Genomic DNA, 17088 nt, shown 5'->3' on the forward strand with positions numbered 1-17088 from the left:
TGTGGAATCTTCTTCATGCATGTCATCGGCTGTCCGAACTGGCCCATGAGTATACGGCCATGTGGGTCCTCGTCCCAATCTAACTGATCGGGAGAGACGTGGTGAGTACCCCCTAGTCCAGGACACCGTCAGTAGCCCCCTGAACCGGTCTTCAAGTTGGGGACGCTCCCCGATTCTTCCAAAATGTTCTTCATCTTTGGTCATCGATCTTGAAAACTGGTTCAACAAATCATCTCATCTTCAATCTTGAGGATTGCCGAAGTGAATCCGAAGAGTTTACACATCGGGTATCCGAGGAGCCCCCTTAAGTTATCAGCCTTTATCAATGCCTTGTTATTTTTATGCCACGCCTCGGGTTTGAAGTGTTGCCCATGCAGCGGTGTCCTCTTGCATCCGAGCTCCAACGCCGGACCGCATTCGAGGTATCTTTTGCGACCGAGCACCAACGTTAGACCGCTTCCGAGCTCCAACGCCAGAATGTATTCGAGCTCCAACGCCGGACTGTATCCGAGCTCTAACGCCGGACTATGTCCAAGCCCCAACGCCGGACTGTATCCGAGGTGTCATAGATCACCTTGGTTCAAAAGGTTGAAGGTGTTCAGCCGAGCTTAATTCTGGAAATGCCCTCCATGGAGCCAGCCACTCGCGCCCGAGCTTTATGCCGAACTGCTTCAGAGGTGGTGCACCACCCCGACTATGGGCTTATTTTTTGTGAATATTTTTTATTGGTGCAATTAATTCTCTGCCGAGATATATATCCAGTAGCCCCCAAGGTGTGTGTTGGTCTAAAACCCGAGATGCACTTGAAGGATGACATAAGACCGCTGATCCCAGTAGCCCCTGAGACTCAGGTTGATTCGCAAAATTGGCCTGAGGATCAAATCCTAGCTCGACAAAATACTTTGGGACACAAAAAGCGGCGTGCTTAGTCCTCGGGACTTAGGTTGGGTGCGACCGACCAACCTGAGGATCATAATCTCCTCGGAAACTGTATTGCACTTAAAATTTTCTGCATTGAATAGGCAATGCAGTAGCCCCCGAGACACTGGTCAGGTGGCAACACTAGAACAAGGGATCGATGTGCCCCTTTAATATTTATAAATAATGATATGCCCGAAGCCCAGTAGCCCCCGAGCCTTAATGTGGGCACGGGTGGCCGAATTAAGGATCGATATCCAGAGTAAAATCACAAATTATGTGTAATGACTCTATGTATCCCAGTACTTTATATCATTAATGCTTGGATCCGTATTGTACAAAACTTTGATGACCGACCATTGGCTTCAACCTCTTCGGCCAGTAGTTGAGGAGTGTTTTCCTACTTTATAGAGCCGCTATAAGGGCAAAGATTTATGGAAAACAAGGCAATCCGGCCATACGGTTTTATAAACAAAGGTACATGGAGAGATATGTTATATTACGTTTTAATGTAAGAAACATCTTCCAAAGAGAATAGTCCCGCTATCGGTTCCTTTCTTTGGGTCGTCATGCTTATCATGATCATGAAACCTCACCTCCGATCAATGTGGGAGGAAAATATTGAGGATTTAGTTCGGGGAAAGTTCCCGAACTCTATGGTATTAATGAACCAAAATTTTCACTTTCGTCGTTGCCGACCAATGTGATCCTTTAAGATTGCTAGCTTTCGGCTTCACCCAGTCCGAGGTACTGATTCGGATGACCCGATAGTAACAATCACAGAGGTGCTCCCTTTACCACCTATCTGAACAATCAGGAACGTAGAGGTAAGCACAGGAGCCAGGCAACCCAGCTTGGCCAAAATCTAAAGTCAAATTGATGCATATTTATGGCTTTATAACGATGATTACGGAAGGCAGCCGTTTGTATATTGAATACAAAGGCTGATGATATATGTTTATTTTGACTCCGTTGCGACCGTTTATCATTTGAAAGTGGCCCATCATCGGCTTCCACCCCCTTGTAGATGCTACGCGGGGTGTTTTCGCAATAACAAAATAACCCTTAGCCGACGTCTCGGTGCCCGGAGGTGGTTGTGTTAGCGGAAACAAGGCAATCAGATATGCGGGCTTTATAACTTTCACTTAGTCATAGGAGCTTAAAGTTGGGAGGCTAGTTACTAGCCCCCCCGGTTAGTGTTCGGCGACAGCCGAGGTCAAGCCGTAAACACTTCAGCCAATGTTATGACCGGCTTGTCATTCGCAGTCATCAGATCGCTGACCAGTTTACGCTTATTGTGACAGTCAGTTTTCGGCTTTCGCCACTGAGGTGCTTAACCATGCGAGCTGGAAGCACAATCGCAGTGGTTCTCCCTTTGCACACCTAGCCGAACAAAGAGGAACGTAGGAGGCAAGCATAGGAGCCGGGCAACCCAACTATTGACCGAAGACACAATTCGAAACCAATGCATATATAGCAATATCCGAGAATGTTTTTGCCGAATCTCTAAAGGTGTTCGGCGTTGCACTGCGAGACTTATGCTGGAAACACAAAAAATAGTTTAAAAGTGCCATATGCTTGGAAAACCAAAAAACTTCAGTAAAAACTAGACGTCCGAACTAGATCAAGTGTTTGGTGCCAAATCAAAAATTGGTCTTTAAAAAAAATTATGCTTCTGTCGTGCTTTAACATGACGCATTCGATCTCAAGACTTCAAGCGGGTCAGCCTACGGCGTCAAGCTCCTTATCCCGAAGGCGGAGTGCTTCTCCGAGGCCACTTTAGCGAACTAAACTCGAGCGGCTTTAGAGAGAAGCTAGGTTATCCGGCTATTGGCCATACACTCGAGTCGAAAAAGGAGCGGTAGAAAAAGACTTTGCAATTACCAAGAAGAAAACACATTGACTATAAAATGGCTCATGTAAATTTAAGAGCCCCCAAGTGACTTGGGTAAAAGAATTTTGTATAATGATTGTATGTACCGAAGTACTTATATCATATCCGTGTTCACCCGAACTTTCAACGCGTCTTAACCGACCGTCGGCTTCCCCTCTTCGGTCAAGGGCCAAAAAGTGTTATGTACTCCACCTGTCGAGAATATCGACGGTGTTTCCGATAACCAGGAAATCATGCCATAAGGCTGTAACAGACAAAGCGCGCTCAGGGAACTTATGCTATATTACTGACGAAGTGTAAGAAGCATCTTCGAAGAAAATAGTACCTCCACCGATACCTTTCTTCGGTTGCTCATTGTTACTATGAGACTTGTGCAATAGATTTTTTGTACTCATGAGTTCCATTGTGTGCCAACCATGATTGAAAACAATAAGAGCGCTAGCTTTTGGCTTCACCCAGTCTGAGGTCCGAGCTCGGATGACCTGATCGTGAAAATCGCAGAGGTGCTCCCTTTACTCCCTAGCCGAACAATCGGGAACGTAGGGGTAAACACAGGAGCAAGGCAACCCAACTTGCAAATCGCTTAAGTCAACATGGTGCATATTGTGGCGTAATACACGAACAAGGAACGAAGCCGTACAAGTATAATCATTTGCAAGAGGAAAGGCTTCATAAAGGAAGCCCCCAAGTAAACGGGGTATTTGAATTTGTGTGTCACAAACAAAGTTATGACAAGGAAGTATTTCACAAACAACTTTTTGTCAAAAAAGTATAGTGCTTGGTCGAGCCGAACAAAATTTAAAACTGAAAGTTTTTGAGCATGGAAGCGACTTAGCTGGTTAATGTGTTCGGCATTAACGACGCGGTCCGAGCTTGATGCGGGACACGATTCCATCCCCCAAGCCGGACCCGAGGTGGCGGAGCGAAGAGCTCGACACTCCGAAGTGGTGACATGGCACGACCAATGCAGGCCGACAGAGTGACACCGAAATCCCTAGCATGGGTTAATGAAGTGATGACAAAGCCCTCGGTCCAGCCGAGGTGACGTGGTATGCCGATACGCCAAGGTGACAATGCTGCCCAATCCGGATCATTTACCTATGCACATAAGATAGTGCAGGCCGGAGATAATAGTAATAATAATAAATTAAAAAAGGATTCATAGCATAATAAATAATTTATGCAAAGATGAGTAATAAGAGAAATATGGCCCGTGCGCCGAACACCCGACGAGGTAGGACCCTCTTGATGATGCCGAAGTCCCTGAGGCAACCGAACATGTCGGTATGGCAATTCAATCAACAAGGTGATCATGCGAGCCGATTTATGCCAATTGGATCGATGACATTGGCTTGCCGGAGTGACCGTGTGACGTAGTCGAAGTCGATCACCTACACACATAAAATAGTGCGGTCCAAAAAGAATAATATAAATATATATAAAACCCTTGCGTAATTAATTTACGCAAAATAATTTATTTAAAGATATGTGGCCTGGCGCCGAAGTCAATGTCGATGCATAGCGTCGGCGTGATGCGGTAAAGGCGTGGTAAAGCCTGAATTCATAGGCCGGTCTGAGTTCTCGATACGGCGTTCGTCGAACTATGTATGGAAACTGACCGAACCACCATGCGACTGTTGTTAATGCGGCTACCATTTGATAGACATGTGTACAGATGGTGGGAAAAACCAGAGTAATAATTCCTCGGGAAAAATAAACCAAAACAAGCAAAAATTACTAGGATTAATAACACCCGGTTTATTTGTTGTAGCAATCCGAAGAAAAGTGACTCCCAAAATTGGGACTCAATCCGCACACCCATTGCCTGATGGGCGATGAAGTGATGGCATGTCGATGCTTGCAAAGGTTGGCTCGCCGAGGCAAAGCCCCTCGCCCAGCTAACGTGACGAAGCTGGCCGGCTGGTGATGCCGAAGTCTCCGGTGTAGGTTGATGAAGAGATGGCGAAGCCCCCGGTCTAACCGAGGTGACGGAGCAGGTCGGCAAGGAGATATTGCAGTTGCCATGTTAGCCAAGGTGTTGAAGCAGTTCGGCGTGATGGGCCTCGGTTTGATGAAGCAACAGTGCGGCCATGCCGACGTAGGTCGTAACTTGTGACGCGGTCAATGCCGGCCTGATGAAGTGGCCATGCGGCGATGCCGGTGTGCCCGCTCCGTGTAATCCGTGGTGCGGTGATGTTGGTGATGATTTATCCTTGGCGATCCGAACTCTTGTTCGGCTCGCCGAGATAATGATCCAAAGGAGTTGAGCTCGGCTCAAAAAGCAACGACGCATCTAGCGCAGGTCGGCAACCGTAGAGTAATATTGCCGGACTGGTTTGACACCAGCATGATGGTGAAGATTACCTTAGAGGAGGCTTAAAAATTTATGGGCATGTGTTTAAAAACAATGCACAATACCCTAGAAGAAAATTCCTTTAAAAAGGTTGTCCAATACCCCGTTCATAAAGAAACATGAACTCGGGCCGGATTCGTATTCGCGCAGAAAACAGATCCGAAAATTGGTTCACTCATCGGAAGGTTCCCGGAGTTTGAACCGTCGGATCGAGCTGAAATTTGGAGGGGTGGTAGATATGGGAATTCCGCAGTAGATGAACGGTTGGATCTTCCAAAGGGCCTCCAATCTGGGCTCTGGAGATCACGCCTTAAACTCGTCCAGATTTCCGTCCAGATTTGACAGGGCTCCAGTATATCGTAGATTGTCGGAGATTCCTCCATCGGGACTCGACGAAATTTTGCATGGATGTTGTAGACTTAATTTCACACTATTCCACTGAAGCAATCGTCAAACCGACGCTCGAGGAGGTGGTGACGGCGGATACAAGTTCGTTGTCCAGAAAAACAACACGGCCGCCCGAGGGCAATGTTGACGTTGAGCCCTCGAGCTCCATGGATGATTCCTCTATGATCATGATAGAGATCGGAGTCGATGTTGACGAAGGCCCCCATCCGAACATGATGATCGGAGATGGAGCTCGGTCCTCGGTCGAGCCAAGGTGACCAGTCGAGCCGGCGACGAAGATGCCGGCGTCGCAGTTGATCTGCGGCGAGCCATTGATCCTTTGCTGATCACACAGCGGAACTCTCAATGAAAGCACCATTGTCGGTGTCAAAACCGGCAGATCTCGGGTAGGGGGTCCCAAGCTGTGTGTCGTGGATCGATGGGTAACAGGAGACAGGGGACACGAAGTTTACCCAGGTTAGGGCCCTCTCTATCAAGGTAATACCCTGCTTCCTGCTTAATTGGTCTTGATGAATATAGGGTTACAAGAGTTGATCTACCTCGAGATCATATGTTGTGGTCTAAGACCTAAGGGTATGATGAGTAATGTCATAATGATCTAGCCTATCTATCGACTAGCCCGACCTCGGCTTATATAATGTACCAGAGGCCTAGGATAACAAGAGTCCTAGCCGAATACACCGGTGGGGAGGAGTCCTTGTCTTGATCACCAAGTCTTGTGGAATCTTCCTCATGCATGCCATCGGCTGTCCGAACTGGCCCATGAGTATACGGCCATGGGGGTCCTCGGCCCAATCTAACTGATCGGGAGACGATGTGGTGAGTACCCCCTAGTCCAGGACACTGCCAGCCGCCTCCAGGCTCTTAGGTATTGGCTTCTTGGGCCTTCTTAAACTTCATTACTGAGTCGCCAACAGTGTATCCCGGCCCCTCCTGTGCGGGTTACACCGTGGGGTTATATCCCCAACATTAGGCCCCAGATTGATTTGAACTTGTTCATGTCAATCTTCACTCCTTGGTTGGTGAGTCTGCTTTAGTTCTTCTAACACTTCAACCTTGAATAAATCTTTTCATGACCTGCCACATAGAAAAGATGACATCATCTTCAGAAAAAAAATCTCATGATGTCACAACGAATCTTTGCATTTAATCAACCATTCTGAAAATCGAGGCGCCTCTTTTGTTGAGATAATTATAACGCCTCCTTGATCTTCAGGCATGCCGTTTCACCGTTCAATTTTGTCCCTTATAAATATGCACGGGGGTCCTGCCTTTTCACTTTTTACCCCCATCACATCTGCCTCTTCTTCCTCGCGACCTCAGTCGCGACCAGAGCTCCGCTGCGCCAGCCAAACCTCGCCGACCACTCCGTCAAGGCCGCCGCATCAACCTATTGGGACCAGAATCCAGCGGTGCTCATCCGCTCTCCACCAACATCGTCAGGTATCGATCTTCTCCTTTCTCAGATCCACATTAAGACACCCGAGTTCATAGAGTTCATGGTTGTTCATCTGAGTTCATCCAACTTGTGTCTTAGAACCCATATTTCAATCCAAAAATGCCATGAGAGCAACGCGGTAGCGGTTTTGGCCTTCATCCTGTATCTAGAATAGATCCCTTCTTTTTCAGAATCAACACACAACTTGTTAGTTCTTCCGGTGCGTGCACGCTAGGTTTAGCAATTATTCACCTTTTCTGAACTGTTGTAGATCCGTGAATATAAGTGCAACTTACGAAACTTGTTTGGCCCATACTTAGCAAAATTTCAAGAATCTTGGATCCGTAGATACTTGACCGGCCTTTCAACTTTCGGGAGACTTAACACTGAATTTGAACTCACCAACGAAGTCCAAAAAACTGCTTCTTTCAATTAATCCGCCAATATACTGTCGGCTTATGTTTTCAGAACTTAACTCGCCAACATGTTGTCGGCTCATAGTTTCAAAATTTAACCCGCCACACTCTCATAGCTTGATAGTTACTTCATCCCATGGCTAGGGCGGCTCACAATTTCTTAATGGTTCACTGTAACACGCAACCTTTTAATCATATGGCTTCTTATTGTTGAAACACCCTAGAACTACTTGGGTGGCTTACCATTGTAATTTTAACCCGCCATAAATTTATTTCTTGATCACAGCTCTTTAATCCGGTCAATCATGACAAAAGCTCCCACTTCCTGTGACTTGCACTACAAAAAAAATACACTTCCGTGATGATACGTGTTTGTCACAATAGGTTGTGTTTTTTGTCATGCATGTACATCCATGACAAATTTATGACAGAATCAAGATAGTCATACCTGTGCTGTCGCAGAAGTGTGCAGGCGTCCTTACAAGCTCGGACCAGAAGAGTTGAGCCTAGCACGAAACCAGTGTGCAAGCGTCCTTACAAGCTCGGACCAGAAGAGTTGAAGGAGCTGAAGAAGCAACTCGATATTCAAGAACGAATGGGCCTCATCCGACCTGGTTCTTCTCCGTGGGGTTGTGGTGTTCTTTTTGTGAAGAAGAAGGATGGAACGGACCGACTTTGTGTTGACTACCGTCCATTGAATAAGAAGACTATCAAGAACAAGTACCCACTTCCCAACATCAACGAGCTGTTCAAACAACTCAAAGGTGCCCAAGTATTCTCCAAGCTTGATCTCCGTATGGGTTATCATTAGATTCGTATCCGTGAGCAAGATATTCCCAAGACGGCTTTCAGGACAAGCTATGGTTCATATGAATACACTGTCATGTCTTTTGGCCTCGTCAACGCTCCTCCGACTTTCTCTCGCATGATGAACTTCATCTTCAACGCCTACACCAATGACTTTGTTTTGGTCTATCTCGACGACATTCTGGTCTTTTTGAAGAACAAGGAAGATCATGCCAAGCACTTGCGTTTGGTACTCGATAAGCTCAGGGAACACCAGTTCTACGCCAAGTTCTCCAAGTGCGAATTTTGGCTCGATGAGGTTCTTTATCTTGGGCATATCATCTCTGCCAAGGGCATTGCGGTGAATCCTGAGAAGGTGTCTGCAATTGTGAATTGGGAACCACCTCGGAACGTGAAGCAACTCCGTAGCTTCCTCGGTCTCGCAAGCTATTGCCGAAGATTCGTTGAAAACTTTTCTAAGATCGCGAAGCCTCTCTCAAATCTTCTCCAGAAGCACGTCAAGTACGTTTGGTCTCCGGAATGTGACATCGCTTTCAACACTTTGAAACAGAAATTGGTCACTGCTCTAGTTCTGACTCCTCCTGATGAATCCAAAACGTACGAGGTCTTTTGCGATGCCTCTCTCCAAGGTCTCGGCGTAGTGTTGATGCAAGAGAAGAAAGTTGTGGCTTATACCTCTCACCAGTTGAAGCCCAACGAGAAGAACTACCCCACTCATGACCTCGAGTTGGCGGCAGTTGTGCATGCTCTTTTGACTTGGAGACATCTCTTATTGGGAAGAAAAGTGGACATTTTCACTGACCACAAGAGTCTCAAGTACATCTTCACTCAGCCTAATCTCAACCTCAGGCAGACTCGATGGGTCGAAATGATTCAAGAGTATAATCTGAGTATCGAGTATACTCTAGGCAAGGCCAATGTGATTGCTGACGCGTTAAGCAGGAAGGCTTATTGCAACAGTCTGATTCTCAAGCCTTATCAACCCGAGCTTTGTGAAGCTTTCCGCAAACTCAATCTGCAAGTTGTTCCTCAAGGTTTCCTCGCCAACCTTCAAGTATCTCCTACCTTGGAAGACCAGATTCGCCAAGCTCAACTTCTTGATTCTATGGTGAAGAAGGTGAAGATTGGGATTGCAAAGAGTCAACCCAAGTACAAGTGCTACCGCCTTGATGACAAGGATACTCTCTTCTTCGAGGATCGTATTGTTGTGCCCAAAGGTGACCTTCGTAAAGTTATCATGAACGAGGCTCACAATTCTCTCCTCTCCATCCACCCTGGGAGCACGAAGATGTATCAGGACTTCAAATAGGCTTATTGGTGGACTCGAATGAAGCGCGAGATTGCTCAGTTTGTGAATGAATGTGATGTCTGCAGAAGAGTGAAGGCAGAACACCAAAGGCCACCTGGTCTCCTCCAACCTCTTGCCATTCCAGAATGGAAGTTTGACCACATTGAGATGGACTTCGTGACTGGGTTTCCAAAGTCCAAGCGTGGCAATGATGCTATATTCGTTGTCATCGACAAACTCACTAAAGTGGCTCACTTTCTGCCTATCAAAGTGTCTATCACTGCAGCTCAATTGGCGGAGCTCTATACCTCTCGGATTGTCTCTCTGCATGGTATTCCACAGGTGATCTCTTTAGACCATGGCAGCATCTTTACCTCCAAGTTTTGGGATTCTTTTCAGAAGGCCATGGGCACCAACATCCGCTTCAGCACAACTTTCCATCCTCAAACTAGCGGTCAAGTCGAGCGTGTCAACCAGATTCTTGAAGATATGCTCAGAGCTTGTGTGATCTCCTTCAGCATGAAGTGGGAGGATTGTCTTCCATATGCTGAATTCTCCTACAACAACAGTTTTCAAGCAAGTTCGGGCAAGGCCCCATTTGAAATTCTATATGGCAGGAAGTGCCGTACCCCTCTCAACTGGTCGGAAACCGGTGAACGTCAACTTCTGGGAAATGACTTAATCACAGAGGCAGAGGAGATGTGCAAAGTCATTCGTGATAACCTCAAAGCAGCCCAATCCCGCCAGAAGAGGTACTATGATAGTAAGCACCGTGATTTGGCTTTCGAGATCGGAGATCATGTTTACCTCCGCGTCTCTCCTATGAAAGGTACTCGTCGCTTCGGTATCAAAGGGAAGCTTGCCCCTAGATACGTGGGACCTTTCAAGATCGTCAGCAAGAGAGGCAATCTCGCCTATCAACTTGAGCTTCCTTCAAACTTTGCAAATGTGCATGACGTATTCCATGTCTCTCAGCTCCGCAAGTGCTTCAAGACTCCTGACCGCACCGTCAACTTCGAAGACATTGAGCTCCAAGCAGATCTCTCTTATCGGGAGCACCCCGTTGCAATTCTTGAAGAGACTGAACGCAAGACTCGCAATAAGTCAATCAAATTCCTCAAAGTCAAGTGGTTACACCATTCCGACCGTGAAGCCACCTGGGAACGCGAGGATCACCTCCGTTCTGAGTACCCGGCGTTCTTTCAGTCCTAGATCTCGGGACGAGATCCTTTCGTAGTGGTGGAGTGTTGTAACACCCCGGATATGATTTACCTAATATGTAATCCAACTCTTGCCGTTTCCGGCGTTAAGTTATTTTATTTCCTCGGGTTCGGGTTTTTGCCTCCATGTGTTGTTGTCATTTTCATGCATCTCATATCATGTCATCATGTGCATTGCATTTGCATACGTGTTCGTCTCATGCATTCGAGCATTTTCCCCGTTGTCCGTTTTGCATTCCGGCGCTCCGTTTTCCTCCGGTGGTCATTTCTACCTTTCTTTCGTGTATGGGGGTTAAACATTTCCGGATTGGACCGATACTTGCCAAGCGGCCTTGGTTAACTACCGGTAGACCGCCTGTCAAGTTTCGTACCATTTGGACTTCGTTTGATGCTCCAACGGTTAACCGAGGGACCGAAAAGGCCTCGTATGTGTTGCAGCCCAACACCCCTCCAATTTGGCCCAAAACCCACCAAAACCCTCTCCATCATCTAGAGCGTTCGATCACGATCGCGTGGCCGAAAACCGCACCTCATTTGGACTCTCCTAGCTCCTCCTATGCCTATATATAGCCCCCTCCGAGATCCACGTTTCTTCTTCCCCCCGAAACCCTAAAAACTTCCCGCGCCGCCACCGGACATGTCCGCCGCCCACCGGACGTCCCGTGCCGCCGCCCCGCGCCAGTGAGACGGCGACACATGTCACGCCGCCACCCACCGCCGCCGCGGCCCGCTCGGCCCACGGGGAGCCCGCCCCGGGACGGATCGGGCCCGAGCCGCCCTAGCGCGACCCCGCCGTCTTCTTCCTCCTTCGCGCGCGCCGCCCCGAGCCGGCTGCCGCGTTTCACGCCGCCGGCGAGCCGCGCCGCCACCGGGCCGCCCCGCGCCGTTGCCTTCTTCCCGCGACGCCAGCTACCTCACCGACCCCGCCGCCCGCCGACATCGCCATCGCCGCCAGCTCCGGTCGCCGCCTCGTCGTCCTTTTCCCTCTCCACGGCGAACCCCGGCGGTTCCGGCAAGAACTCCGGCCGGGCGAGCCTCGGATCCGCCGCCGCTACAGTGTCTTCGCCAGATCCGGATCGGGAGCTACAGTAAACCCTAGATCCGGGGTTGACTTTCCCTCCCGCTCAATTATTTTTTTGCAATTTTCATCATGTCGTATCTCCGCATCCGTAGCTCTGTTTTGGGCATATAGCATATCAAAATGTTCATCTCAGAGAGTACATAATTTCATCTCATTGCATCATTTTTATTTGATTTCATCTTGATGCCCTAAATGCTGTAGGAAGAGTGCTATTGGAGTTAATTGTCAGATCTGCTGCTCCAATTAGATATTTGTCATTTTTGCCATGATTATTGTGTGCATGATATGCCCCTGAGCTCTACATGAGTTTTGTTATATGCTTTGCCATCTATCTAGAGGTGCAACCCATGTATTTTTGTGATGTGTGTGGTGACTAGCACAAGCTTGCAAAGTGGTGCATTCGTTAATGCTGATTTTAGGGACTTAGCAATTCCACTAAGTCCATGGTCTGTTTATATCAATATGCCATATGTTCATGTTGTTTCCTAGTGATCCGTGCCTCTTTTGAGGATGATCAGTAAGGATGTTTTGTTAATCTTGTAGTGCTCTATCCATCCATGTCTTTGTTTGCAATTATGGAGTTCCCTAGCTTGAGTCAATCGAGCTCTACTTTTGCTATTTCGTGAATCTGGGCAGATTGTCTACTTGTTAGCGATTTTGCCGAGGATGTTGTAGTTGATCCGTGCATGCTATGTTATTGTTCTTGCCATTTCTAGCTTGTATAATATGTATTCTTGATGGGTGTATGCTTATATTGTCATGTCTTGCTCTGTAGTGAGTGCATCGATCTCGTAAACATGCCTACTTGGTATCTGATTTTGCATGCTCCAGTTTTTCACTAAGTCTGTGATCTGTTTATGTTTTTGCCATGTTCACATGCTTGCAATTGTATTTTCTGATCCCTTTTGGCTCAAGGTCACTAAGGGACTTTTGTTAAGCTCTTTGAGTAGCTCCATGCCATGCTTTAATTTGCCATGTTTAGGCCCTGTAGCATATAGTTTTCATGCTCCAAAGTGTGCTACCTGATCTGAAATTCCAGACAAGTGTTAATGTCACTAAGTCTGAAATCTGTTTACCAATTGCATTTTTGCCATGCTTGTTTGAACCTGTTAATGGATGAATTGGCCGTAGCTCTGTGTTCATCTTTTGTTAAGCTTCACGAATGGATCCCTGCCATGTATTTTGTTTTCATGTTTGAGTGATGTAGCATGTTCATCTTGTTGCATTTAGATGGCTACTCGCTGTATATCGCAGACCGGTGCCATATTTGAATTGCTTGCCATTTCCAAACCGTGACTCCGATTCCGGTGATCTTTATATCGTTTTCAAGCGAAATCATCTCACCTTTCCAATGGCACACTTGGATTTCCAAGTTGAGGCCAGGTTCATTCATTCCTTGTCAAATCTTGCATATGCATCGCATATCGCATCCCGCATAGCATACCATGTTTGCATCATGTTGTTTGAGTTTGCACGTGGTTGATTGTGTCCTTGTTGCTTGTTTGTCTTGCTTGGGTAGAGCCGGGAGACGAGTTCGCTAACGAGGAGCCCGTTGAGTTTGCTTTCGAGGATCCAGTCAACTTTGACAACTTTGCAGGCAAGATGATCATACCCTCGAAATCACTACTATCTTTGCTTTGCTAGATGCTCGCTCTTTTGCTATGCCTATGCTACGATGCCTATCACTTTCTTATCATGCCTCCCAAATTTCCATGTCAAACCTCTAACCCACCATGTCCTAGCAAGCCGTTGATTGGCTATGTTACCGCTTTGCTCAGCCCCTCTTATAGCGTTGCTAGTTGCAGGTGAAGATTGGAGACCGTTCCTTGTTGGAACATTATTTACTTGTTGGGATATCATTATATTATCTTGTTATGTTAATGCATCTATATACTTGGTAAAGGGTGGAAGGCTCGGCCTCTCGCCTAGTGTTTTGTTCCACTCTTGCCGCCCTAGTTTCTGTCATATCGATGTTATGTTCCCGGATTTTGCGTTCCTTACGCGGTTGGGTTATAATGGGAACCCCTTGATATTTCGCCTTGAATAAAGCTTTTCCAGCAATGCCCAACCTTGGTTTTACCATTTGCCACCTAGCCTCTTTTTCCCTTGGGTTTCCGGAGCCCGAGGGTCATCTTATTTAAACCCCCCCTGGGCCAGTGCTCCTCTGAGTGTTGGTCCACCTCGTCAGCCGCCGGTGGCCACCAGGGGCAACTCTGGGCTGGCCTACCGGAAGTTTGGACAATCTGAGTGTGCCCTGAGAACGAGATATGTGCAGCTCCTATCGGGATTTGTCGGCACATTCGAGCGGTGTTGCTGGATTTGTTTTAACTTGTCGAAGTGTCTTGTAGAAACGGGATACCGAGTCTGATCGGAATGTCTCGGGAGAAGGTCTATTCCTTCGTTGACCGTGAGAGCTTGTCATGGGCTAAGTTGGGACTCCCCTACAAGGATTTGAACTTTCGAAAGCCGTGCCCGCGGTTATGGGCAGATGGGAATTTGTTAATGTCCGGTTGTAGATAACTTGAACCTTAACTTAATTAAAATGAATCAACTGTGTGAGTTACCGTGATGGTCTCTTCTCGGCGGAGTGCTATGGCCTGGAAGCGTGAGAAGGCGCCCCGCCCCAAAAGGCCGTGATATCCGCTATTGAAGAGAGCCACGTGGAAGAGCAACTCTCCGGATCTGTAATTCCCAGGCGTGCCGAATACTACATCGAGTTTGATTTTCCCCGAACTTCGTGCTTCTCGACTGGGGATGATGCCTCAAAAGGTGGTACTGCTTTGCTCGATGCTTGTCTTGCCAATTTACATTTTGTTGAGCGTGTCCTCATAGATGAGGTTAAGTCCTCTACCGCCATCCATGAACACTTTGTTGAGTCGAAAGCCATCCACAATCGGGTTTAAGACCAAGGCAGCTGGTGCTCGGACTGATCGGGCCCTTGGTTCGTCACCGGTGGTGAAAGTTATGGCCGTGTCGTTCCAAGGGTTCATTGCGGTTGCTTGGTTGACTTCGGCGAGGTCATGGAGCACCCTTTTGCGCCAATTATTTAAGGAGAAGGTCTCAAAGACTGTAAAGACGTTGAGATCATCATCCTCCGACGAATGCTTCACTGGAGTGATATTGGTGAGGATAGCCTCACTGCTTTTAGCCACTTGCTGGAGTGCCCAGCATGCCCGCAAGCTGTGAGTTTGTTCGGTACTCGGCGTCGCATGTATCTGATAGGGTTTGTCGAGGAGTTCATCAAGAACTATTCTGTGCCCCGTGAGGGGTTTGTTTTTCTTGCCAACGGGCTTATGATTGGATACCTTGTAGGGGTGTATCCGTTTTTCCTGTGTGGTGGACCGCTTAAAGACAGCAGGTTCCAACTGGGCGTTCTGGGCCTTCCATGTGCTCTCCATCGCAGAGTACTTCTATACTAAGTGTGATAATTCCGTGAAGGTTTGTATGCGGTGGCGGTTGAAGGCGTTCAGAATTCCCTCGTCCAAACAATTACGATAAAAAACCAAAACTGCTTTGTTGTCGCAGCAATCTCTGATCTTGTTTTTAACAAGGAGGAATCTGGCCCAGAAGTGATGGATCGTTTCCTGAGGTTGCAGCCGTACATACATTAGGTCACATATGTCTAGAGGGCCTGAATTACTTGGAGAGTATTGATTGTGGTGGGTGGGTGGGTTAAAACCTGAATCCTGACCCGAAATTGAATCTGGAGCTTGAAAAATCTTCGAGGTCACTAGTTCGGACCCGGGAAGATCCAGGTGCTTTCCGGGCTCTAAGTCCGACCCTGGGTTCGGAGGACGTGAAGTCTCATCCGGAGGGAGGGTGTCCGGCTTGAGAGGCTCGGAGATCCGGACATAACTGGTTTTTAACTTAGGGGAAGAAGTGTTTTCGGCTCGTTCCTCGACGACCGCTACCAGATGGGTGATCGGTGGGGATTTGATTTCCCTCTGATCGGGTTTGAGCTCAATTCGATCATAATCTGTTGCAAGCCCTAGGGTGGTGATGCGATCTAGCAGCTCGTTCAAGGACGAGATATCCGTCGGATCCATCTTTTCGGAGTGTTCGAGGCTGATGCAGAGGTTATGTTTGGCGATTGTAGGGGCCAATGCTGGCTTAACGGCCGTACGCACGCCCATGGTGAAACCACCAAGCTGGAGGACCTGTCCTAAAGTTCCTTTCCAGAAGTGATATCATCATTGATGACAAGATGAGTCATCGATTCTTCTATCGACAACACAAAGGAACTCTCAATGAAAGCACCAATGTCGGTGTCAAAACCGGCAGATCTCAGGTAGGGGGTCCCGAACTGTGCGTCTGAGGATTGATGGTAACAAGGGACGAGCGGGGCACAATGTTTACCCAGGTTCGGGCCCTCTTAATGGAGGTAAAACTCTACGTACTACTTGATTGTATTTGATGAGTATTGGGGTTACAAGAGTTGATCTACCTCGAGATCGTAATGACTAAACCCTAGTTGTCTAGCCTATGAGAATTCTGGTAGCCTCTACGGACTAAACCCTCCAGTTTATATACACACCCGGAGGGGCCTAGGGTTGTACAGAGTCGGTTCGTGGGGGAAGGAAATAACATATCCGGACACCAACCTTGTTGTCCACGCATACAGGAGTCCTACCCGGACACAGGGGAAAAGTCTTCTGCTTGTATCTTCATGGCCCATCAGTCCGGCCCATAACAAATAGCCCGGATACCCGAGGACCCCCTAGTCCAGGACTCCCTCACTAGGGTTTGCTACAGGCTGTGGCTATGCAAGACTTGAGGCAATAGTAGGAAGATCTCCAGGATAGGTGGACGATTAGGTGGCGGCTAGAGCGAGAAATGAGGGGGCTGGCTAGGGTTTGCCCAACCATGCAAGGGGGTGACTACCTTATATAGAAGTAGTTGTTAGGTTGGCTTTAGGTGTGGAATTTAGTGGGTTTTGGGTCTAGTGGGAGTGGGGGAAGTGGAGGCAATTATGAGTCCATTGTTAAAGAATTTAAAACTAGAGCTAGTTCCTTAGTTACTTGCCTAGTAACTTTCAAAGGGAGAGCTACAAATAGTGAAGCACATGGTCTTGCCAAACACTCCACTACCCATGATCAGGGTCGCCATCTGTGGCTTATTCATCCTAATAACACATTTAGTATTCCTTTGAACATTCACGTAAATCAATAAAGTGTTACAAATCTCAAAAGTAATAAAAATTGGTGGTCATTCCAACAGTAACTGCCGAACAACCATCTGCTCCCTTAGCAAAGTAAAAGTGCCAAA

Source organism: Triticum urartu, chromosome 7A (assembly GCF_056163025.1).
Source record: "Triticum urartu cultivar PI428250 chromosome 7A, HENAU_Tu73, whole genome shotgun sequence".
NCBI lineage: Eukaryota > Viridiplantae > Streptophyta > Magnoliopsida > Poales > Poaceae > Triticum > Triticum urartu.